Genomic DNA, 23,854 nt, shown 5'->3' with positions numbered 1-23,854 from the left:
AAATCCCTGGTACCAAAAATTCCAGGATGACCTGCCAATGCAGAAGAATGTACCTCAGAGATGACTCTACTGGTCCAATCATCAGGAACAAACAACCTATCAGGCGGACAACGATCCGGTCTATCCGCCTGAAACTCCTGCAAGGCCCGCCGCAGGTCTGGAGAAACGGCTGACAAGATAACTCCCTCCTTAAGAATACCTGTGGGGTCAGAGTTGCCGGGTGAATCAGGCTCAAAACTCCTAGAAAGGGCATCCGCCTTAACATTCTTAGAACCCGGTAGGTACGATACCACAAAATTAAACCGAGAGAAAAATAATGACCAGCGCGCCTGTCTAGGATTCAGGCGCCTGGCGGTCTCAAGATAGATCAAATTTTTGTGGTCAGTCAATACCACCACCTGATGTCTGGCCCCCTCGAGCCAATGGCGCCACTCCTCAAACGCCCACTTCATGGCCAAAAGCTCCCGATTCCCAACATCATAATTCCGCTCAGCGGGCGAAAATTTACGGGAAAAGAAGGCACAAGGCCTCATCACGGCGCAGTCAGAACTTTTCTGCGACAACACTGCCCCAGCCCCGATCTCAGAAGCGTCGACCTCAACCTGAAAAGGAAGAGTCACATCAGGCTGACGCAACACAGGGGCAGAAGAAAAACGGCGCTTAAGCTCCTGAAAGGCCTCCACAGCATCAGGGGACCAATTAGCAACATCAGCACCCTGTCTAGTCAAATCGGTCAATGGCTTAACGACATCCGAAAAACCAGAAATAAATCGACGATAAAAGTTGGCAAAGCCCAAAAATTTCTGAAGACTTTTAAGAGAAGAGGGCTGCGTCCAATCACAAATAGCTTGAACCTTGACAGGATCCATCTCAATGGAAGAGGGAGAAAAAATATATCCCAAAAAGGAAATTCTCTGAACCCCAAAAACGCACTTAGAACCCTTGACACACAGAGAATTAGACCGCAAAACCTGAAAAACCCTCTTAACTTGCCGGACATGAGAGTCCCAATCATCCGAAAAAATCAGAATATCATCCAGATACACTATCATAAATTTATCCAAAAAATCGCGGAAAATATCATGCATAAAGGACTGGAAGACTGAAGGGGCATTAGAAAGACCAAAAGGCATCACCAAATACTCAAAGTGGCCCTCGGGCGTATTAAATGCGGTTTTCCACTCATCCCCCTGCCTGATCCGCACCAAATTATACGCCCCACGGAGATCAATCTTAGAGAACCACTTGGCCCCCTTTATGCGAGCAAACAAATCAGTCAGCAACGGCAATGGGTATTGATATTTAACCGTGATTTTATTCAAAAGCCGATAATCAATACATGGTCTCAAAGAGCCGTCTTTTTTTGACACAAAGAAAAAACCGGCTCCTAAGGGAGATGACGATGGACGAATATGTCCCTTTTCCAAGGACTCCTTTATATATTCTCGCATAGCAGTATGTTCAGGCACAGACAGATTAAATAAACGACCCTTTGGGTATTTACTACCCGGAATTAAATCTATAGCACAATCGCACTCACGGTGCGGAGGTAGCGAACCCAGCTTGGGTTCTTCAAAGACGTCACGATAATCAGACAGGAACTCAGGGATTTCAGAGGGAATAGATGATGAAATGGACACCAAAGGTACGTCCCCATGAGTCCCCTTACATCCCCAGCTCAACACAGACATAGCTCTCCAGTCAAGGACTGGGTTGTGAGACTGCAGCCATGGCAATCCTAGCACCAAATCATCATGTAGATTATACAGCACCAGAAAACGAATAGTCTCCTGGTGATCCGGATTAATACACATAGTCACTTGTGTCCAGTATTGTGGTTTATTATTAGCCAATGGGGTGGAGTCAATCCCCTTCAGAGGAATAAGAGTCTCCAAAGGCTCTAAATCATACCCACAACGATTGGCAAAGGACCAATCCATAAGACTCAAAGCGGCGCCAGAGTCGATATAGGCGTCCGTAGTAATAGATGACAAAGAGCAAATCAGGGTCACAGACAAAATAAATTTAGACTGTAAAGTGCCAATGGGAACGGATTTATCAAGCTTTTTAGTACGCTTAGAGCATGCTGATATAACATGAGTAGAATCCCCACAATAGAAACACAACCCATTTTTCCGTCTAAAATTCTGCCGCTCGCTTCTGGACAGAATTCTATCACACTGCATGTTTTCTGGCGTCTTCTCAGTGGACACCGCCAGATGGTGCACTGGTTTGCGCTCCCGCAGACGCCTATCGATCTGAATGGCCATTGTCATGGACTCATTCAGACTTGCAGGCACAGGGAACCCCACCATAACATCCTTAATGGCATCAGAAAGACCCTCTCTGAAAGTAGCCGCCAAGGCACACTCATTCCACTGAGTAAGCACAGACCATTTACGGAATCTTTGGCAGTAAATTTCAGCTTCATCTTGCCCCTGCGATAGGGACATCAAAGTTTTTTCTGCCTGAAGTTCCAAATGAGGTTCCTCATAAAGCAAGCCCAAGGCCAGAAAAAACGCATCCACATTGCGCAACGCAGGATCCCCTGGTGCCAATGCAAAAGCCCAATCTTGAGGGTCGCCGCGGAGCAAGGAAATCACAATCCCAACCTGCTGTGCAGGGTCTCCAGCAGAACGAGATTTCAGGGACAAAAATAACTTACAATTATTTCTAAAATTCTGAAAGCTAGATCTATTCCCTGAGAAGAATTCCGGCAAAGGAATTCTCGGCTCTGATACCGGAGCATGAACAACAAAATCTTGCAAACTTTGTACTTTCGTGGCGAGATTATTCAAACCTGCAGTTACACTCTGTAGATCCATTATAGACAGGTGAACATAGAGCCATTCAAAGATTAGAAGGAGAGAGAAAAAAAAAAGAAAGACTGCAGCATAGACAGACTGGCAAGTGATCCAATTAAGAGCACACTAACTACTAGAGAAAAAAAAAAAAAAAAAAAAAATTTTCAGCAGACTTCTTATTTCTCTCCTTTCTCAGCCAAGGATTTTAACCCTTTAGTGGGCCGGTCAAACTGTCATGATCTCCATGGCCAGAGAACTAGCATAAGCCTCAATAGGAACAAGCTCTTGGAAGATGTAACTGTACTGACCATGAACTAAACCTACCGCATCATCTAGAAGTAGCCAGGTAGCATGTCCTACTTTTTATCCCTATATGCCCAGCGCCGGCCGGAGAACTAAATAATGCTAGCAGAGGGAAATATAAGACCTGACTCACCTCTAGAGAAATGCCCAAAAAGGAGACAGAAGCCCCCCACATATATTGGCGGTGATATGAGATGAAACAACAAACGCAGCAGGAAAATAGTTTTAGCAAATTTGAGGTCCGCTTTCTAGATAGCAGAAGACAGAAAGCATACTTTCATGGTCAGTAGAAAACCCTAACAAAACACATCCAGAAATTACTTTAGGACTCTGGCATTAACTCATAATACCAGAGTGGCAATTCCTGATCAACAAGAGCTTTCCAGACACAGTAACAAAACTGCAGCTGTGAACTGGAACCAAAATACAAAAACAAAACATGGACGAATGTCCAACTTATCTAGTAGATGTCTGGGAGCAGGAACAAGCACAGAGAGGCTTCTGATAACATTGTTGACCGGCAAGCATCTAACAGAGAAGCCAGGTTATATAGCGACACCCAGATCTAATCAGAACAGGTGAACAGGGAAGATGATGTCACAAGTTCAATTCCACCAGTAGCCACCGGGGGAGCCCAGAATCCAAATTCACAACACACCACATGCAAAAGTTGCCTCACATAAAACTTGCACATACTCAAAACGCACCACACATAAAACTCGCCACGCGCAAAACTCGCCATGCACAAATCTTGCTGCACACAACTTGCTACACTAACCTGTCACATGCAACTCGACACACAAAATGTTGCTACACGCATGTCACCACACAAAACTCATCTCACAAAAGTCGCTACATGCATGTCGCCACACGCAACTCAACACACACAACTTGACACATGAAACTCACCCTAAAACACACACAAGTCTGGTATTGTCCTTCAAAAATAAAAATCTGATTAATAAGCAGACAAACTACAAGAGCAACAAATGTACCATATAGGAAATACGGCAGCTGTCAGTCACATGGCCTGTCTATTATGTGTATGTGTGAGCTAATATATACTGCCAGGGGGGAGGGCTTCCTGTTGGCTGGGGATTTATCAGGCTGCCAATAGCAACCAATCACAGCTCAGCTTCTATTTTGCTACAGTTAATTAACCTGAGCTCTGATTGGTTAATATAGGCAACAAAGACATTCTCAGTATAACAAAGCTAATATATGTTGTGAAATTCTTCTATTAGCTTAGTTTTTGCCTTTTAATAATTACATTTCTATCTATTTGTTTTGTGGTTTTTGTGTGCAGAATAAATTTTTGTTAACACATTCTATTTTGCTAACAGCAGTCATTAACCCGGGCGAAGCCGGGTAGTACAGCTAGTCTAATATATAAAGCTGAATGTGTGTGTGTGTGTATGTATGTATGTATGTATGTATGTCCGGGATTGGCATCTGAACCGTCGCAGCTACAGCCACAAAATTTTGCACAGTCACACGTCTGGACCCCGAGAGCGTCATAGGCTATGTTGTGAGGTGAAATTTTAACCCCGCGCTTTCCAATTCACCAAACAATTTTGCCCCTATCTACATAATGGGGAAAAAGTGAAAGGAAAAGTGTTGGAGGCGTCGCAGCTACAGGCACAAAAATTTGCACAGTCACACGTCTGGACCCCGAGAGCGTCATAGGCTATGTTGTGAGGTGAAATTTTAACCCCGCGCTTTCCAATTCACCAAACATTTTTGCCCCTATCTACATAATGGGGAAAATATGAAAGGAAAAGTGTTGGAGGCAAATTAACAGCTGCCAGATGTGAACAAGGGGGACTTAAAGAATGAGAGTGATGGCGCCAAAGAGTATATACTGTACAGTTGCTAAGGTGGGGCCCCGACATGGGATAATCACCACACCACCACGGGGATATGAACACACACACAAAATGCGCCACACACTACCACGTGCTCGAACACATATACCACCCTCAGCGCACATTTCACCACACATACACCAACCTCACCACATAAAAGTAGAAACACAAAAGTCGCCGCTCAAAACTCGCCACGCGCAAAAATCTCCACATGCAAAATTCGCCACACGTGCAAAACTCACCTCATGGAAAACTCGCCACACGCAAAACTTGCACACGCAGAAAAATTGCCACACGCAGAAAAATTGCCACATACACAAAAGTTGCAACACATGCAAAAGTTGCCTCACACAAAACTTGCACATACTCAAAAGGCACCACACATAAAACTCGCCACGCGCAAAACTCGCCATGCGCAAAACTTGCTGCACACAACTTGCTACACTAACCTGTCACATGCAACTCGACACACAAAAAGTTGCTACACACATGTCGCCACACAAAACTCATCTCACAAAAGTCCCTACATGCATGTCGCCACACGCAACTCAACACACACAACTTGACACACGAAACTCGCCCTAAAACACACACAAGTCTGGTATTATCCTTCAAAAATAAAAATCTGATTAATAAGCAGACAAACTACAAGAGCAACAAATGTACCATATAGGAATCCGGCAGCTGTCAGTCACATGACCAGTCTATTATGTGTATGTGTGAGCTAATATATACTGCCAGGGGGAGGGCTTACTGTTGGCTGGGGATTTATCAGGCTGCCATTTTAGCTTACAAATACTGAGGTAAAAATACTGACCAAATAACGTGTGAACGAGGGCTAATACAGGAGGAGATGACATACAGTTATATACTATATACAGGAGGAGATGACACACAGGTATATACTATTTACAGGGGAGATGACACACAGGTATATGCTATATACAGGAGGAGATGACACACAGATATATACTATATACAGGAGAGATGACACACAGGTATATACTATATAGAGGAGGAGATGACATACAGGTACATACTACATACAGGAGGAGATGACATACAGGTATATACTATATACAGGAGGAGATGACACACAGGTATATACTATATACAGGAGCAGATTACCTACAGGTATATAGTATATACAGGAGGAGATGACATACAGGTATATGCTATGTATAGGAGGAGATGACATACAGGTATATACTATATACAGAAGGAGATGACACACAGATATATACTATATATAGGTGAGATGACACACAGGTATATACTATATACAGGAGATTACATACAGGTATATCTAATATATAAAGCTGAATGTGTGTATGTATGTATGTGTGTATGTCCGGGATTGGCATCTGCACCGTCGCAGCTACAGCCACAAAATTTTGCACAGTCACACGTCTGGACCCCGAGAGCGTCATAGGCTATGTTGTGAGGTGAAATTTTAACCCCGCGCATTCCAATTCACCAAACAATTTTGCCCCTATCTACATAATGGGGAAAAAGTGAAGGGAAAAGTGTTGGAGGAAAATTGACAGCTGCCAGATGTGAACAATGAGGACTTAAAGAATGAGAGCGATGGTGCCAAAGAGTATATACCGTACAGTTGCTAAGGTGGGGCCCCGACATGGGATACTCACCACACACTGGGATGTGAACACAAACACAAAATGCGCCACACACTACCACGTGCTTGAACACATATACCACCCTCAGCACACATTTCACCACACACACACCAACCTCGCCACATAAAAGTCGAAACACAAAAGTCACCACTCAAAACTCGCAACGCGCAAAACTCGCTACATGCAAAACTCGCCATATGCAAAACTAGGCTCACGCAAAACTCGCCACACGTGCAAAACTCACCTCATGGAAAACTCACCTCATGCAAAACTTGCACACACAGAAAAATTGCCACATGTACAAAAGTTGCACCACATGCAAAAGTTGCCTCACATAAAACTTGCACATACTCAAAACGCACCACACATAAAACTCGCCACGCGCAAAACTCGCCATGCACAAATCTTGCTGCACACAACTTGCTACACTAACCTGTCACATGCAACTCGACACACAAAATGTTGCTACACGCATGTCACCACACAAAACTCATCTCACAAAAGTCGCTACATGCATGTCGCCACACGCAACTCAACACACACAACTTGACACATGAAACTCACCCTAAAACACACACAAGTCTGGTATTGTCCTTCAAAAATAAAAATCTGATTAATAAGCAGACAAACTACAAGAGCAACAAATGTACCATATAGGAAATACGGCAGCTGTCAGTCACATGGCCTGTCTATTATGTGTATGTGTGAGCTAATATATACTGCCAGGGGGGAGGGCTTCCTGTTGGCTGGGGATTTATCAGGCTGCCAATAGCAACCAATCACAGCTCAGCTTCTATTTTGCTACAGTTAATTAACCTGAGCTCTGATTGGTTAATATAGGCAACAAAGACATTCTCAGTATAACAAAGCTAATATATGTTGTGAAATTCTTCTATTAGCTTAGTTTTTGCCTTTTAATAATTACATTTCTATCTATTTGTTTTGTGGTTTTTGTGTGCAGAATAAATTTTTGTTAACACATTCTATTTTGCTAACAGCAGTCATTAACCCGGGCGAAGCCGGGTAGTACAGCTAGTCTAATATATAAAGCTGAATGTGTGTGTGTGTGTATGTATGTATGTATGTATGTATGTCCGGGATTGGCATCTGAACCGTCGCAGCTACAGCCACAAAATTTTGCACAGTCACACGTCTGGACCCCGAGAGCGTCATAGGCTATGTTGTGAGGTGAAATTTTAACCCCGCGCTTTCCAATTCACCAAACAATTTTGCCCCTATCTACATAATGGGGAAAAAGTGAAAGGAAAAGTGTTGGAGGCGTCGCAGCTACAGGCACAAAAATTTGCACAGTCACACGTCTGGACCCCGAGAGCGTCATAGGCTATGTTGTGAGGTGAAATTTTAACCCCGCGCTTTCCAATTCACCAAACATTTTTGCCCCTATCTACATAATGGGGAAAATATGAAAGGAAAAGTGTTGGAGGCAAATTAACAGCTGCCAGATGTGAACAAGGGGGACTTAAAGAATGAGAGTGATGGCGCCAAAGAGTATATACTGTACAGTTGCTAAGGTGGGGCCCCGACATGGGATAATCACCACACCACCACGGGGATATGAACACACACACAAAATGCGCCACACACTACCACGTGCTCGAACACATATACCACCCTCAGCGCACATTTCACCACACATACACCAACCTCACCACATAAAAGTAGAAACACAAAAGTCGCCGCTCAAAACTCGCCACGCGCAAAAATCTCCACATGCAAAATTCGCCACACGTGCAAAACTCACCTCATGGAAAACTCGCCACACGCAAAACTTGCACACGCAGAAAAATTGCCACACGCAGAAAAATTGCCACATACACAAAAGTTGCAACACATGCAAAAGTTGCCTCACACAAAACTTGCACATACTCAAAAGGCACCACACATAAAACTCGCCACGCGCAAAACTCGCCATGCGCAAAACTTGCTGCACACAACTTGCTACACTAACCTGTCACATGCAACTCGACACACAAAAAGTTGCTACACACATGTCGCCACACAAAACTCATCTCACAAAAGTCCCTACATGCATGTCGCCACACGCAACTCAACACACACAACTTGACACACGAAACTCGCCCTAAAACACACACAAGTCTGGTATTATCCTTCAAAAATAAAAATCTGATTAATAAGCAGACAAACTACAAGAGCAACAAATGTACCATATAGGAATCCGGCAGCTGTCAGTCACATGACCAGTCTATTATGTGTATGTGTGAGCTAATATATACTGCCAGGGGGAGGGCTTACTGTTGGCTGGGGATTTATCAGGCTGCCATTTTAGCTTACAAATACTGAGGTAAAAATACTGACCAAATAACGTGTGAACGAGGGCTAATACAGGAGGAGATGACATACAGTTATATACTATATACAGGAGGAGATGACACACAGGTATATACTATTTACAGGGGAGATGACACACAGGTATATGCTATATACAGGAGGAGATGACACACAGATATATACTATATACAGGAGAGATGACACACAGGTATATACTATATAGAGGAGGAGATGACATACAGGTACATACTACATACAGGAGGAGATGACATACAGGTATATACTATATACAGGAGGAGATGACACACAGGTATATACTATATACAGGAGCAGATTACCTACAGGTATATAGTATATACAGGAGGAGATGACATACAGGTATATGCTATGTATAGGAGGAGATGACATACAGGTATATACTATATACAGAAGGAGATGACACACAGATATATACTATATATAGGTGAGATGACACACAGGTATATACTATATACAGGAGATTACATACAGGTATATCTAATATATAAAGCTGAATGTGTGTATGTATGTATGTGTGTATGTCCGGGATTGGCATCTGCACCGTCGCAGCTACAGCCACAAAATTTTGCACAGTCACACGTCTGGACCCCGAGAGCGTCATAGGCTATGTTGTGAGGTGAAATTTTAACCCCGCGCATTCCAATTCACCAAACAATTTTGCCCCTATCTACATAATGGGGAAAAAGTGAAGGGAAAAGTGTTGGAGGAAAATTGACAGCTGCCAGATGTGAACAATGAGGACTTAAAGAATGAGAGCGATGGTGCCAAAGAGTATATACCGTACAGTTGCTAAGGTGGGGCCCCGACATGGGATACTCACCACACACTGGGATGTGAACACAAACACAAAATGCGCCACACACTACCACGTGCTTGAACACATATACCACCCTCAGCACACATTTCACCACACACACACCAACCTCGCCACATAAAAGTCGAAACACAAAAGTCACCACTCAAAACTCGCAACGCGCAAAACTCGCTACATGCAAAACTCGCCATATGCAAAACTAGGCTCACGCAAAACTCGCCACACGTGCAAAACTCACCTCATGGAAAACTCACCTCATGCAAAACTTGCACACACAGAAAAATTGCCACATGTACAAAAGTTGCACCACATGCAAAAGTTGCCTCACATAAAACTTGCACATACTCAAAACGCACCACACATAAAACTCGCCACGCGCAAAACTCGCCATGCACAAATCTTGCTGCACACAACTTGCTACACTAACCTGTCACATGCAACTCGACACACAAAATGTTGCTACACGCATGTCACCACACAAAACTCATCTCACAAAAGTCGCTACATGCATGTCGCCACACGCAACTCAACACACACAACTTGACACATGAAACTCACCCTAAAACACACACAAGTCTGGTATTGTCCTTCAAAAATAAAAATCTGATTAATAAGCAGACAAACTACAAGAGCAACAAATGTACCATATAGGAAATACGGCAGCTGTCAGTCACATGGCCTGTCTATTATGTGTATGTGTGAGCTAATATATACTGCCAGGGGGGAGGGCTTCCTGTTGGCTGGGGATTTATCAGGCTGCCAATAGCAACCAATCACAGCTCAGCTTCTATTTTGCTACAGTTAATTAACCTGAGCTCTGATTGGTTAATATAGGCAACAAAGACATTCTCAGTATAACAAAGCTAATATATGTTGTGAAATTCTTCTATTAGCTTAGTTTTTGCCTTTTAATAATTACATTTCTATCTATTTGTTTTGTGGTTTTTGTGTGCAGAATAAATTTTTGTTAACACATTCTATTTTGCTAACAGCAGTCATTAACCCGGGCGAAGCCGGGTAGTACAGCTAGTCTAATATATAAAGCTGAATGTGTGTGTGTGTGTATGTATGTATGTATGTATGTATGTCCGGGATTGGCATCTGAACCGTCGCAGCTACAGCCACAAAATTTTGCACAGTCACACGTCTGGACCCCGAGAGCGTCATAGGCTATGTTGTGAGGTGAAATTTTAACCCCGCGCTTTCCAATTCACCAAACAATTTTGCCCCTATCTACATAATGGGGAAAAAGTGAAAGGAAAAGTGTTGGAGGCGTCGCAGCTACAGGCACAAAAATTTGCACAGTCACACGTCTGGACCCCGAGAGCGTCATAGGCTATGTTGTGAGGTGAAATTTTAACCCCGCGCTTTCCAATTCACCAAACATTTTTGCCCCTATCTACATAATGGGGAAAATATGAAAGGAAAAGTGTTGGAGGCAAATTAACAGCTGCCAGATGTGAACAAGGGGGACTTAAAGAATGAGAGTGATGGCGCCAAAGAGTATATACTGTACAGTTGCTAAGGTGGGGCCCCGACATGGGATAATCACCACACCACCACGGGGATATGAACACACACACAAAATGCGCCACACACTACCACGTGCTCGAACACATATACCACCCTCAGCGCACATTTCACCACACATACACCAACCTCACCACATAAAAGTAGAAACACAAAAGTCGCCGCTCAAAACTCGCCACGCGCAAAAATCTCCACATGCAAAATTCGCCACACGTGCAAAACTCACCTCATGGAAAACTCGCCACACGCAAAACTTGCACACGCAGAAAAATTGCCACACGCAGAAAAATTGCCACATACACAAAAGTTGCAACACATGCAAAAGTTGCCTCACACAAAACTTGCACATACTCAAAAGGCACCACACATAAAACTCGCCACGCGCAAAACTCGCCATGCGCAAAACTTGCTGCACACAACTTGCTACACTAACCTGTCACATGCAACTCGACACACAAAAAGTTGCTACACACATGTCGCCACACAAAACTCATCTCACAAAAGTCCCTACATGCATGTCGCCACACGCAACTCAACACACACAACTTGACACACGAAACTCGCCCTAAAACACACACAAGTCTGGTATTATCCTTCAAAAATAAAAATCTGATTAATAAGCAGACAAACTACAAGAGCAACAAATGTACCATATAGGAATCCGGCAGCTGTCAGTCACATGACCAGTCTATTATGTGTATGTGTGAGCTAATATATACTGCCAGGGGGAGGGCTTACTGTTGGCTGGGGATTTATCAGGCTGCCATTTTAGCTTACAAATACTGAGGTAAAAATACTGACCAAATAACGTGTGAACGAGGGCTAATACAGGAGGAGATGACATACAGTTATATACTATATACAGGAGGAGATGACACACAGGTATATACTATTTACAGGGGAGATGACACACAGGTATATGCTATATACAGGAGGAGATGACACACAGATATATACTATATACAGGAGAGATGACACACAGGTATATACTATATAGAGGAGGAGATGACATACAGGTACATACTACATACAGGAGGAGATGACATACAGGTATATACTATATACAGGAGGAGATGACACACAGGTATATACTATATACAGGAGCAGATTACCTACAGGTATATAGTATATACAGGAGGAGATGACATACAGGTATATGCTATGTATAGGAGGAGATGACATACAGGTATATACTATATACAGAAGGAGATGACACACAGATATATACTATATATAGGTGAGATGACACACAGGTATATACTATATACAGGAGATTACATACAGGTATATCTAATATATAAAGCTGAATGTGTGTATGTATGTATGTGTGTATGTCCGGGATTGGCATCTGCACCGTCGCAGCTACAGCCACAAAATTTTGCACAGTCACACGTCTGGACCCCGAGAGCGTCATAGGCTATGTTGTGAGGTGAAATTTTAACCCCGCGCATTCCAATTCACCAAACAATTTTGCCCCTATCTACATAATGGGGAAAAAGTGAAGGGAAAAGTGTTGGAGGAAAATTGACAGCTGCCAGATGTGAACAATGAGGACTTAAAGAATGAGAGCGATGGTGCCAAAGAGTATATACCGTACAGTTGCTAAGGTGGGGCCCCGACATGGGATACTCACCACACACTGGGATGTGAACACAAACACAAAATGCGCCACACACTACCACGTGCTTGAACACATATACCACCCTCAGCACACATTTCACCACACACACACCAACCTCGCCACATAAAAGTCGAAACACAAAAGTCACCACTCAAAACTCGCAACGCGCAAAACTCGCTACATGCAAAACTCGCCATATGCAAAACTAGGCTCACGCAAAACTCGCCACACGTGCAAAACTCACCTCATGGAAAACTCACCTCATGCAAAACTTGCACACACAGAAAAATTGCCACATGTACAAAAGTTGCACCACATGCAAAAGTTGCCTCACATAAAACTTGCACATACTCAAAACGCACCACACATAAAACTCGCCACGCGCAAAACTCGCCATGCACAAATCTTGCTGCACACAACTTGCTACACTAACCTGTCACATGCAACTCGACACACAAAATGTTGCTACACGCATGTCACCACACAAAACTCATCTCACAAAAGTCGCTACATGCATGTCGCCACACGCAACTCAACACACACAACTTGACACATGAAACACCCTAAAACACACACAAGTCTGGTATTGTCCTTCAAAAATAAAAATCTGATTAATAAGCAGACAAACTACAAGAGCAACAAATGTACCATATAGGAAATACGGCAGCTGTCAGTCACATGGCCTGTCTATTATGTGTATGTGTGAGCTAATATATACTGCCAGGGGGGAGGGCTTCCTGTTGGCTGGGGATTTATCAGGCTGCCAATAGCAACCAATCACAGCTCAGCTTCTATTTTGCTACAGTTAATTAACCTGAGCTCTGATTGGTTAATATAGGCAACAAAGACATTCTCAGTATAACAAAGCTAATATATGTTGTGAAATTCTTCTATTAGCTTAGTTTTTGCCTTTTAATAATTACATTTCTATCTATTTGTTTTGTGGTTTTTGTGTGCAGAATAAATTTTTGTTAACACATTCTATTTTGCTAACAGCAGTCATTAACCCGGGCGAAGCCGGGTAGTACAGCTAGTCTAATATATAAAGCTGAATGTGTGTGTGTGTGTATGTATGTATGTATGTATGTATGTCCGGGATTGGCATCTGAACCGTCGCAGCTACAGCCACAAAATTTTGCACAGTCACACGTCTGGACCCCGAGAGCGTCATAGGCTATGTTGTGAGGTGAAATTTTAACCCCGCGCTTTCCAATTCACCAAACAATTTTGCCCCTATCTACATAATGGGGAAAAAGTGAAAGGAAAAGTGTTGGAGGCGTCGCAGCTACAGGCACAAAAATTTGCACAGTCACACGTCTGGACCCCGAGAGCGTCATAGGCTATGTTGTGAGGTGAAATTTTAACCCCGCGCTTTCCAATTCACCAAACATTTTTGCCCCTATCTACATAATGGGGAAAATATGAAAGGAAAAGTGTTGGAGGCAAATTAACAGCTGCCAGATGTGAACAAGGGGGACTTAAAGAATGAGAGTGATGGCGCCAAAGAGTATATACTGTACAGTTGCTAAGGTGGGGCCCCGACATGGGATAATCACCACACCACCACGGGGATATGAACACACACACAAAATGCGCCACACACTACCACGTGCTCGAACACATATACCACCCTCAGCGCACATTTCACCACACATACACCAACCTCACCACATAAAAGTAGAAACACAAAAGTCGCCGCTCAAAACTCGCCACGCGCAAAAATCTCCACATGCAAAATTCGCCACACGTGCAAAACTCACCTCATGGAAAACTCGCCACACGCAAAACTTGCACACGCAGAAAAATTGCCACACGCAGAAAAATTGCCACATACACAAAAGTTGCAACACATGCAAAAGTTGCCTCACACAAAACTTGCACATACTCAAAAGGCACCACACATAAAACTCGCCACGCGCAAAACTCGCCATGCGCAAAACTTGCTGCACACAACTTGCTACACTAACCTGTCACATGCAACTCGACACACAAAAAGTTGCTACACACATGTCGCCACACAAAACTCATCTCACAAAAGTCCCTACATGCATGTCGCCACACGCAACTCAACACACACAACTTGACACACGAAACTCGCCCTAAAACACACACAAGTCTGGTATTATCCTTCAAAAATAAAAATCTGATTAATAAGCAGACAAACTACAAGAGCAACAAATGTACCATATAGGAATCCGGCAGCTGTCAGTCACATGACCAGTCTATTATGTGTATGTGTGAGCTAATATATACTGCCAGGGGGAGGGCTTACTGTTGGCTGGGGATTTATCAGGCTGCCATTTTAGCTTACAAATACTGAGGTAAAAATACTGACCAAATAACGTGTGAACGAGGGCTAATACAGGAGGAGATGACATACAGTTATATACTATATACAGGAGGAGATGACACACAGGTATATACTATTTACAGGGGAGATGACACACAGGTATATGCTATATACAGGAGGAGATGACACACAGATATATACTATATACAGGAGAGATGACACACAGGTATATACTATATAGAGGAGGAGATGACATACAGGTACATACTACATACAGGAGGAGATGACATACAGGTATATACTATATACAGGAGGAGATGACACACAGGTATATACTATATACAGGAGCAGATTACCTACAGGTATATAGTATATACAGGAGGAGATGACATACAGGTATATGCTATGTATAGGAGGAGATGACATACAGGTATATACTATATACAGAAGGAGATGACACACAGATATATACTATATATAGGTGAGATGACACACAGGTATATACTATATACAGGAGATTACATACAGGTATATCTAATATATAAAGCTGAATGTGTGTATGTATGTATGTGTGTATGTCCGGGATTGGCATCTGCACCGTCGCAGCTACAGCCACAAAATTTTGCACAGTCACACGTCTGGACCCCGAGAGCGTCATAGGCTATGTTGTGAGGTGAAATTTTAACCCCGCGCATTCCAATTCACCAAACAATTTTGCCCCTATCTACATAATGGGGAAAAAGTGAAGGGAAAAGTGTTGGAGGAAAATTGACAGCTGCCAGATGTGAACAATGAGGACTTAAAGAATGAGAGCGATGGTGCCAAAGAGTATATACCGTACAGTTGCTAAGGTGGGGCCCCGACATGGGATACTCACCACACACTGGGATGTGAACACAAACACAAAATGCGCCACACACTACCACGTGCTTGAACACATATACCACCCTCAGCACACATTTCACCACACACACACCAACCTCGCCACATAAAAGTCGAAACACAAAAGTCACCACTCAAAACTCGCAACGCGCAAAACTCGCTACATGCAAAACTCGCCATATGCAAAACTAGGCTCACGCAAAACTCGCCACACGTGCAAAACTCACCTCATGGAAAACTCACCTCATGCAAAACTTGCACACACAGAAAAATTGCCACATGTACAAAAGTTGCACCACATGCAAAAGTTGCCTCACATAAAACTTGCACATACTCAAAACGCACCACACATAAAACTCGCCACGCGCAAAACTCGCCATGCACAAATCTTGCTGCACACAACTTGCTACACTAACCTGTCACATGCAACTCGACACACAAAATGTTGCTACACGCATGTCACCACACAAAACTCATCTCACAAAAGTCGCTACATGCATGTCGCCACACGCAACTCAACACACACAACTTGACACATGAAACTCACCCTAAAACACACACAAGTCTGGTATTGTCCTTCAAAAATAAAAATCTGATTAATAAGCAGACAAACTACAAGAGCAACAAATGTACCATATAGGAAATACGGCAGCTGTCAGTCACATGGCCTGTCTATTATGTGTATGTGTGAGCTAATATATACTGCCAGGGGGGAGGGCTTCCTGTTGGCTGGGGATTTATCAGGCTGCCAATAGCAACCAATCACAGCTCAGCTTCTATTTTGCTACAGTTAATTAACCTGAGCTCTGATTGGTTAATATAGGCAACAAAGACATTCTCAGTATAACAAAGCTAATATATGTTGTGAAATTCTTCTATTAGCTTAGTTTTTGCCTTTTAATAATTACATTTCTATCTATTTGTTTTGTGGTTTTTGTGTGCAGAATAAATTTTTGTTAACACATTCTATTTTGCTAACAGCAGTCATTAACCCAGGCGAAGCCGGGTAGTACAGCTAGTATCTTATATATTCACATTCTGACCCCAATTACATAGGTCAACAAAAAAATATTTTTTGCAATCATCGCAGGTAACTTTGTACTTTTCTGAATCATCTTTTTGCCCTGATTTCAAAAATGTATATAATTTTTCTGTAGCACGTATAGTTTCCATGGAGCAGCATCATTATTATAAGGTATAGGAAATACACTGGCGACATTAAGAAAACAGTAATCTACATATCAGAAAAAAATGCTTCACCTTACAAAAAAGTTTTTATTGAACTAAAATAATTTCACATGCAAAATAGAAACCAAAATATGAGCAGAAATAAAAAGTGCTTCACATTAGACTGTCGTTGATATGATTTTTCAGCGTTGTTCCTATAAAACATCCAACAGTAATCTGCCATCATTGAGTCATTCCAAAAACCCTGGTAGCGGTGTTCCATTACTTTAATGTCCTGGTGAAACCGCTCGCCTTGTTCATCGCTTACATCCCCAAGATTTTGAGGGAAGAAATCTAAATGTGAATGTAAAAAGTGCATTTTGAGAGACATGCGACATCCAAGACACTGGTATGCATTTAGCAGTTCCTCAACACCTTCAACATATTCTGGAGATTTTTGTTTTACTAAGACATTTTCACAGATCCACTTGAAGCTTTTCCAAGATTTCAATTTCTTAGCATTTAGAGTTCCTTCAAACACATCATCTCTCATAATCTCTCTGATCTGAGGACCAACAATTACCGCTTCCTTCAGTTTTGCTGGTGAAATGCTGGAGAATTTCTGTGAAATGTACTGGAACCCTTGTGAATTTGTCTGTGCGATGACTTTCACAAAGTTTTAATCAATCCCAACTTTATATGAAGTGGAGGAAGAAAGATTTTTGTTGGAGCAACTAAAGGATTATGCTGAACATTGTCTCTACCTGGAGCATAGATGTTTCTCTGTCCGCAATCACGACAAACATAATGCTTTACTGTTTTTCTACTGTCCCATAAACACAAGAAGCAACAATATTTTGTGATACCGTCTTGAATTCCCATTAGCAGAACAATCACTTTCAAATCTCCTCAGATATTCACTGATGATGCTTATATTGTATAGCATCCAAAACAACTGACAGATTTTCATAACTGTCCTTTAGATGACATGAGTGAGCACTAGGGATTAATGGTTTCATATTTCCATTGTGAAGCAACACTGCTTTCAAACTTCTCTGGGATGAGTCAATAAACAATTGCCAATCTGCAACAAAATACTCTTGATTCAGTTCTTAAAAGAGGCCATTCATGTTGTTACAGTACACCATTGGTCCATCGACTGTGAACATTTGTGTTAAAGTGTTACTTCTGTTTCGGTAATAACACACTTTGACATCATCATGAAGAAGATTCTTCTGTTTCAACCTAGATGCAAGAAGTTTATCTTTATCTTTTGACAATGAAAGGTCTCTAATGAGATCATTAAATTCATGTTGAGCGTTCTGGCTGCTACATCAGGTACATACTCATCTTGACTTGAGGTCTCCATGTCTTCACCAGTAGCTTCAGCTCCATAGTCTTCATATTCGACTTCATTTTCATCCAATCCAGACAACGGTGGTACAGGAACTGGTAAGGTACCATCATGTGGTACTGGCCTAATCGCAGATTCAAGTTCAGGGTAATTAATGTTATGTTTGTTCTTTGTAGGAAAGCCCTTCAGTTTGACAAAACAAAAGTAGCAGTCATCACTATGATTTCTGGGTTATCTCCAAATCATGGAAACAGCAAATGGCATAGCCACTTTCCTTATATTCAGCCATTCGCCAAGACCATTTGAACCACTTGAGCATATGACATGAGGGGCCCAGCTTTTGTGTTGATCACCAAGTGGACACTTAAAGTACATCTGGTACATCATCTTAATATCATGAGTGATTGAACGTACTTGGCCTTTTGGTGTAAAAGAACACTTGACAAGTCATTGGTTGACTGCATTGTCAATACTTCTTACCATAAAACTCACAAAAACCTTTACTGATGTTGTCCCTGTAAGAAAATTCACAATTAAGTAAGACAAGCAAAGAAATGGGAATAACATAGGAAAAAACACATACATTGAAAATGCAGAAATAACGTAATAACAAAAATACTTCTATCTCAGAAACTTTATGTGATAGAGCAAAACTAAGCATATTTTTTGTAATCAGCACATCAAACTCCATAAAACAGACATATTACCTTTGCTGATGATTTTTTGACCAGTGTTACCTAAGTGCCTATTGAAATGCCTGTGTGACTGCTCATACTTCATCATGTGGATGACTTCCAAGAAAATGTCACAAGTCAGCTAGTGATTATGATTAGTAATTGTTGCACAGAGCATCAGTGTATTAGTGGAATCTGTCACAACATTCAGGGTTGGTTTTAGACAATGTGGGACCCTAGGCAAAAGTTTAAAGTGGGGCCCCAAATGCTCACATATTGCACCATCACACAGAAACATTTTGGTTGTATTTACCTGCGCTGAGTTCAGGCCAATAAACGAGTGTGATCTGAAGTCGTTCGACGCTTGTTCCCAAGTTTCTTTACACCAGCTAACGAAGAATGATGGGGACAGATAGTCCTCAATACAGTATAATGCAACTCTCATACAGCATAATGCACTCCCCATGGTCCTTGATAGAGTATACTGCAGCCCCCCTCAGAATATACTGCAGCCCCCCTCATAGAGTATACTGCAGCCCCCCACAGTATAATGTAGCAACCCACACACAGCATAATGCAGCCCCCTCAGAGTAAAATGCAGCCCCCACAAGGTATAATGCAGCCCCCTCAGAGTATACTGCAGCTCCCCTCAGAGTATAATGAAGTCACTTCAGAGTATAATGCAGCCACACGCACACAGTATAATGCAGCCCCCCTACACACACTCACACACTATAATGCAGACACACGCAGTATAGTGGAGACACACAGTATAGTGCAGCACCTCCACACACATTATAATGCAGCCCCCGACATACACATACACAGACAGTACACCTACATACATATATACAATACTCACCTCTCCTTATATCCTGCGCTGCTCCAGGCTCTGCTTCGGTCTCATCAGCTCCACTGGTGGCACAGAGTAAAGCACAATGATGTGACATCATCATGCGCCCGCTGAGTCTGAAGCAGAGGGGGAGTGATGGGAGAGGAAATATGATCTGACGCTCTCTCCTCCATCACTGCTTTCAACTGTATTGGCATCTATGATGGAGTGGGGTGCGGCGCCGAGCCCCTCTTAAGGGCCCCACAGCAGCCACTGGCTGGGGACCCTTGGAGGAGCGGGGGCCCTAGGCAGCTGCCTGGTCTGCCTGCCACTAACACCGGCTTTGACCACATTTGACCTATGTAAACTATTAATATGGGCATATAGGCTATAAACTGCTGAAAGCTGTCCTACCTGTGTGTCTCATATAAGATGCCTTGTTGTAGAAAAATACTCTTTTATTACTTTATATAAGTGATCTCTTCCAGGCTCTGGGGCGGATGGTGCCTGAAGATAACTCTGCCTCCAGAGCTTATTATACATGAAGGGGAAGGTACCAATGTGATGCGTAATGGCTGCTCTCTGCTTTCCTGATACCTGACATATCTGGAGGTTATTCTCAACTTCAGCTCCCATTTCACAGGCAGACAGTGCTATAATATTGTTATAATACAGCAGAGCAGAAGAGGTGCAAAAAATTTGCTTGCAAGAAGACAAATTTAATTTCTCCTATTCTGTGTTGCTAACTTGTTTCACACTGGTAACTCCCCCTTTGCAGAGCCCCAGAGTCCTGGTCATTGCAGTAATGTCGCTCTTCCACCAGGGGGAGTGATGTTACGTCTGATGGTACTAAAGGAGTTCACCTTGCCAGGTATCACAGTCACACACTACACTTTACACTCCAGTCCACCAGGGGGAGCAAAGCTTCTATCTACTAGGGCACTCCTCACACACGGGTAAAACTGGTGGGTTGGATAGGAAGTTAGAGAGGGAAGCAGACTGGGCTTCTACCAGATAACATCGAGGGAGAAGCAGCCTGGGTTTGACCCAGAGAGGTCCTGTCAGGAGTGGGATCCTGACAGAGGCCTAGCAAGAGCTAGAACGTTACGGAGCTGCGCCTGCACATCATTGCGGCAGCATCCTAAGAAAAGACATGAAGCGAAGTATATTGTGGAGAGTGAGAACCGAAGTCACAGCACAAGGAGATAATACCGGGAGGAGTCCTGCCCCGAGGTCGGCAGCCTCCTTCCGAGGCGCGTAGCCGGTGGCCAGAACACCGAGGGAGTACTGACTCTACGCATTACTCCAGACAACGGCAGGACAGTCAATTCCAAGTTGGCTGCCCAACCTAAATACCTAAGAAGACACGGAGGCAATTGTGGGAAAGGGGCGTCTCTAGGGTCCCTATAAATTAACTCCAGGCCTACCCCGTCATACGGGTTGTCCTATCCATATCCTCTGGGGGACAGAGAGAGAGAACATCAGAAATATCTACAAAGGTTGTGAGGACTTTCCCGTGGTGCTCAGCAGGGAGGTACTACAACACACAGGTGCGTCTCATCACTGCCAAGAATTGCCCAGGCACCAAAGGAGAACCATTCTCGTGAATAAAAAATTGATCCCCGCTACTCCAGATATTTTTATAATTGTTAATTAGTACAAATGGGCAAATTTCACCCGGGATGGCAAATATAGGAAACCATGTACCCCTCCCTTTCGGTTCAGTTTTAGATCGGCGTACTCTGATCCTCAATTCGTTGTCACAAAGTAATACGTCGTCCTGATGCAGTCCGCCTGTTTTGTTATGGGCAGGTAGGAGTATCTCACTGACACGCATGGCACCAAAAAAGGCAGATAATCTCCCTACACCCAGTTGGTTGGCAAAATATTGCCTGGTTTTTGAGTTGCGACCATAATCTTAAGCCATGTAAAAGATGAGAGTCTTGTTTAAATCTCTCCCCATAATAAAGCAGTTATATTTAAGAAAATGGTGCGGTGTCACTTCATGGGAGTCAAGAGTTTGGGTCACAGCAGTCTTGCACGCCTCTCCAGGTCTCCATCTAACCATTAGACGACGAGGTGTTGGGCAAAGCTGAAAATTAGACTCATCGGAGAAGATTACCTTACTGCAGTCCTCTATGGTCCAATCCTTATGGTCTTTGGCAAACTCCAGCCTGGCTCTCCTTTGCTTCTCATTGATGAAAGGCTTTTTTCTAGCTTTACATGACTTGGGTCCTGCCTCTAGGAGCCTGTTACGAAATGTTCTTGCCGTGCACTTCACCACAGCTGCCATATGCCATTCCTTTTGAAGGTCGCTTGATGTCATCCTGCGGTTGCTGAGTGAGATTCGAATAAGATGATGGTCATGCCAGTCAGTGGAGAGTCGTTTTCGTCCTCTGCCGGTCTGTAGCTTTGTTGTCCCCAATGTCTGCTGCTTGACCTTGTTGTAATGGATCGCCATCTTAGAAAATTTAAGGATGGAGGCAACATGACGCTCACTGTGTCCTTCTGCTAGTAAAGCCAGAATTGAGCCTTTCTTTTCCTCACTCAAGAATTTTCTTTTCAACTCCTTTGGCACGGTTAAAAGTTATTTTTCATTCCTATTACTTTTGGAATATTACTAGCCTTGTTTTGCCATCCAGCTTGTCCTATTGCAAGAGGATTGGGAACACCACAGCAGTTTTTTTTATACTTTGATTCGTTAAATAAGATTTGGATCAGTTGATCGCCTAATCAGAAGCACATTAAGTAGAATGAGGTGTACTCTGGTTGGAATTCAACTGACACTGGAATGGAATGGCTGTCAGACATGTAGAGATTCTAGAGAAGCTGATTTTTATAAAACTGTGCAGTGGTCTCTTAAATTTTGCCAGAGCTGTACAGTATATGTATATATATATTAGATAGATAGATAAATAGATAGATAGTAGAAGAGCCGGTAATTCATCTGCCGTGTTCTGTAAAATCACTGCAGGAGCCGAAAGGATAGAAGAGATGGATTACATACAGTTAATACAAAAGGGGCGGGCGCTGGGACCCCTTATCTGCCTGCACTAGCTGACCTTATCTGGGTGATGTATTATCTACTTTCGTATTTTATGTTATGCTGACTGTATGCTTTGACATTCATTCATATGTAATCTGTGTATTTACCTCTACACTATATGGAGGTTGTGTTATATATCTTTCTCGCCCATTAATAACTATAAGTATTATATTTACTCTATATTTTAAAGGCATGTTCTGGGTTCCCAGTGCCCCTGCGTTTTAGTCTGTTTGGTGGTTACTTGCTGTTGTCACCACCTTTATGCCCTGCACAATAAAGCATTTTTATAGACTTTGGCTATCTTTTGGAGTTTGTTCTCCCCCCCAGTAAGTTAATACAAATGGAATAGGTGTCTGTGACAAATACAATCAGTACAGTGTGTGCAAATTACTGGACATGAATTTAATTAATAAAAGATTATTTTTCTTAAAATTTTTTCGTAACCAGCAGAGGGAATGCCGACAGCTGGGGGCAGATGTTTATAGCCTGGGAAGGGGGTAATACCCATGGAGCTTCCCAGGCTATTATTTCAGCTTATAGCTGTATAATTAGCCTTTTTTACTGGCTATTAAAATGCCCCCCCCCAAAAAAAAAAAATGGCCCCCATAATTAATAACCAACAAAGGCTATGCAGACAGCTGCAGGCTGATATTAATAATAGTAATTTTTATTATTGATAGCCTAGG

This window comes from Ranitomeya variabilis, chromosome 1 (assembly GCF_051348905.1).
Source record: "Ranitomeya variabilis isolate aRanVar5 chromosome 1, aRanVar5.hap1, whole genome shotgun sequence".
Lineage (NCBI taxonomy): Eukaryota > Metazoa > Chordata > Amphibia > Anura > Dendrobatidae > Ranitomeya > Ranitomeya variabilis.
This window is presented reverse-complemented; position numbering follows the sequence as displayed.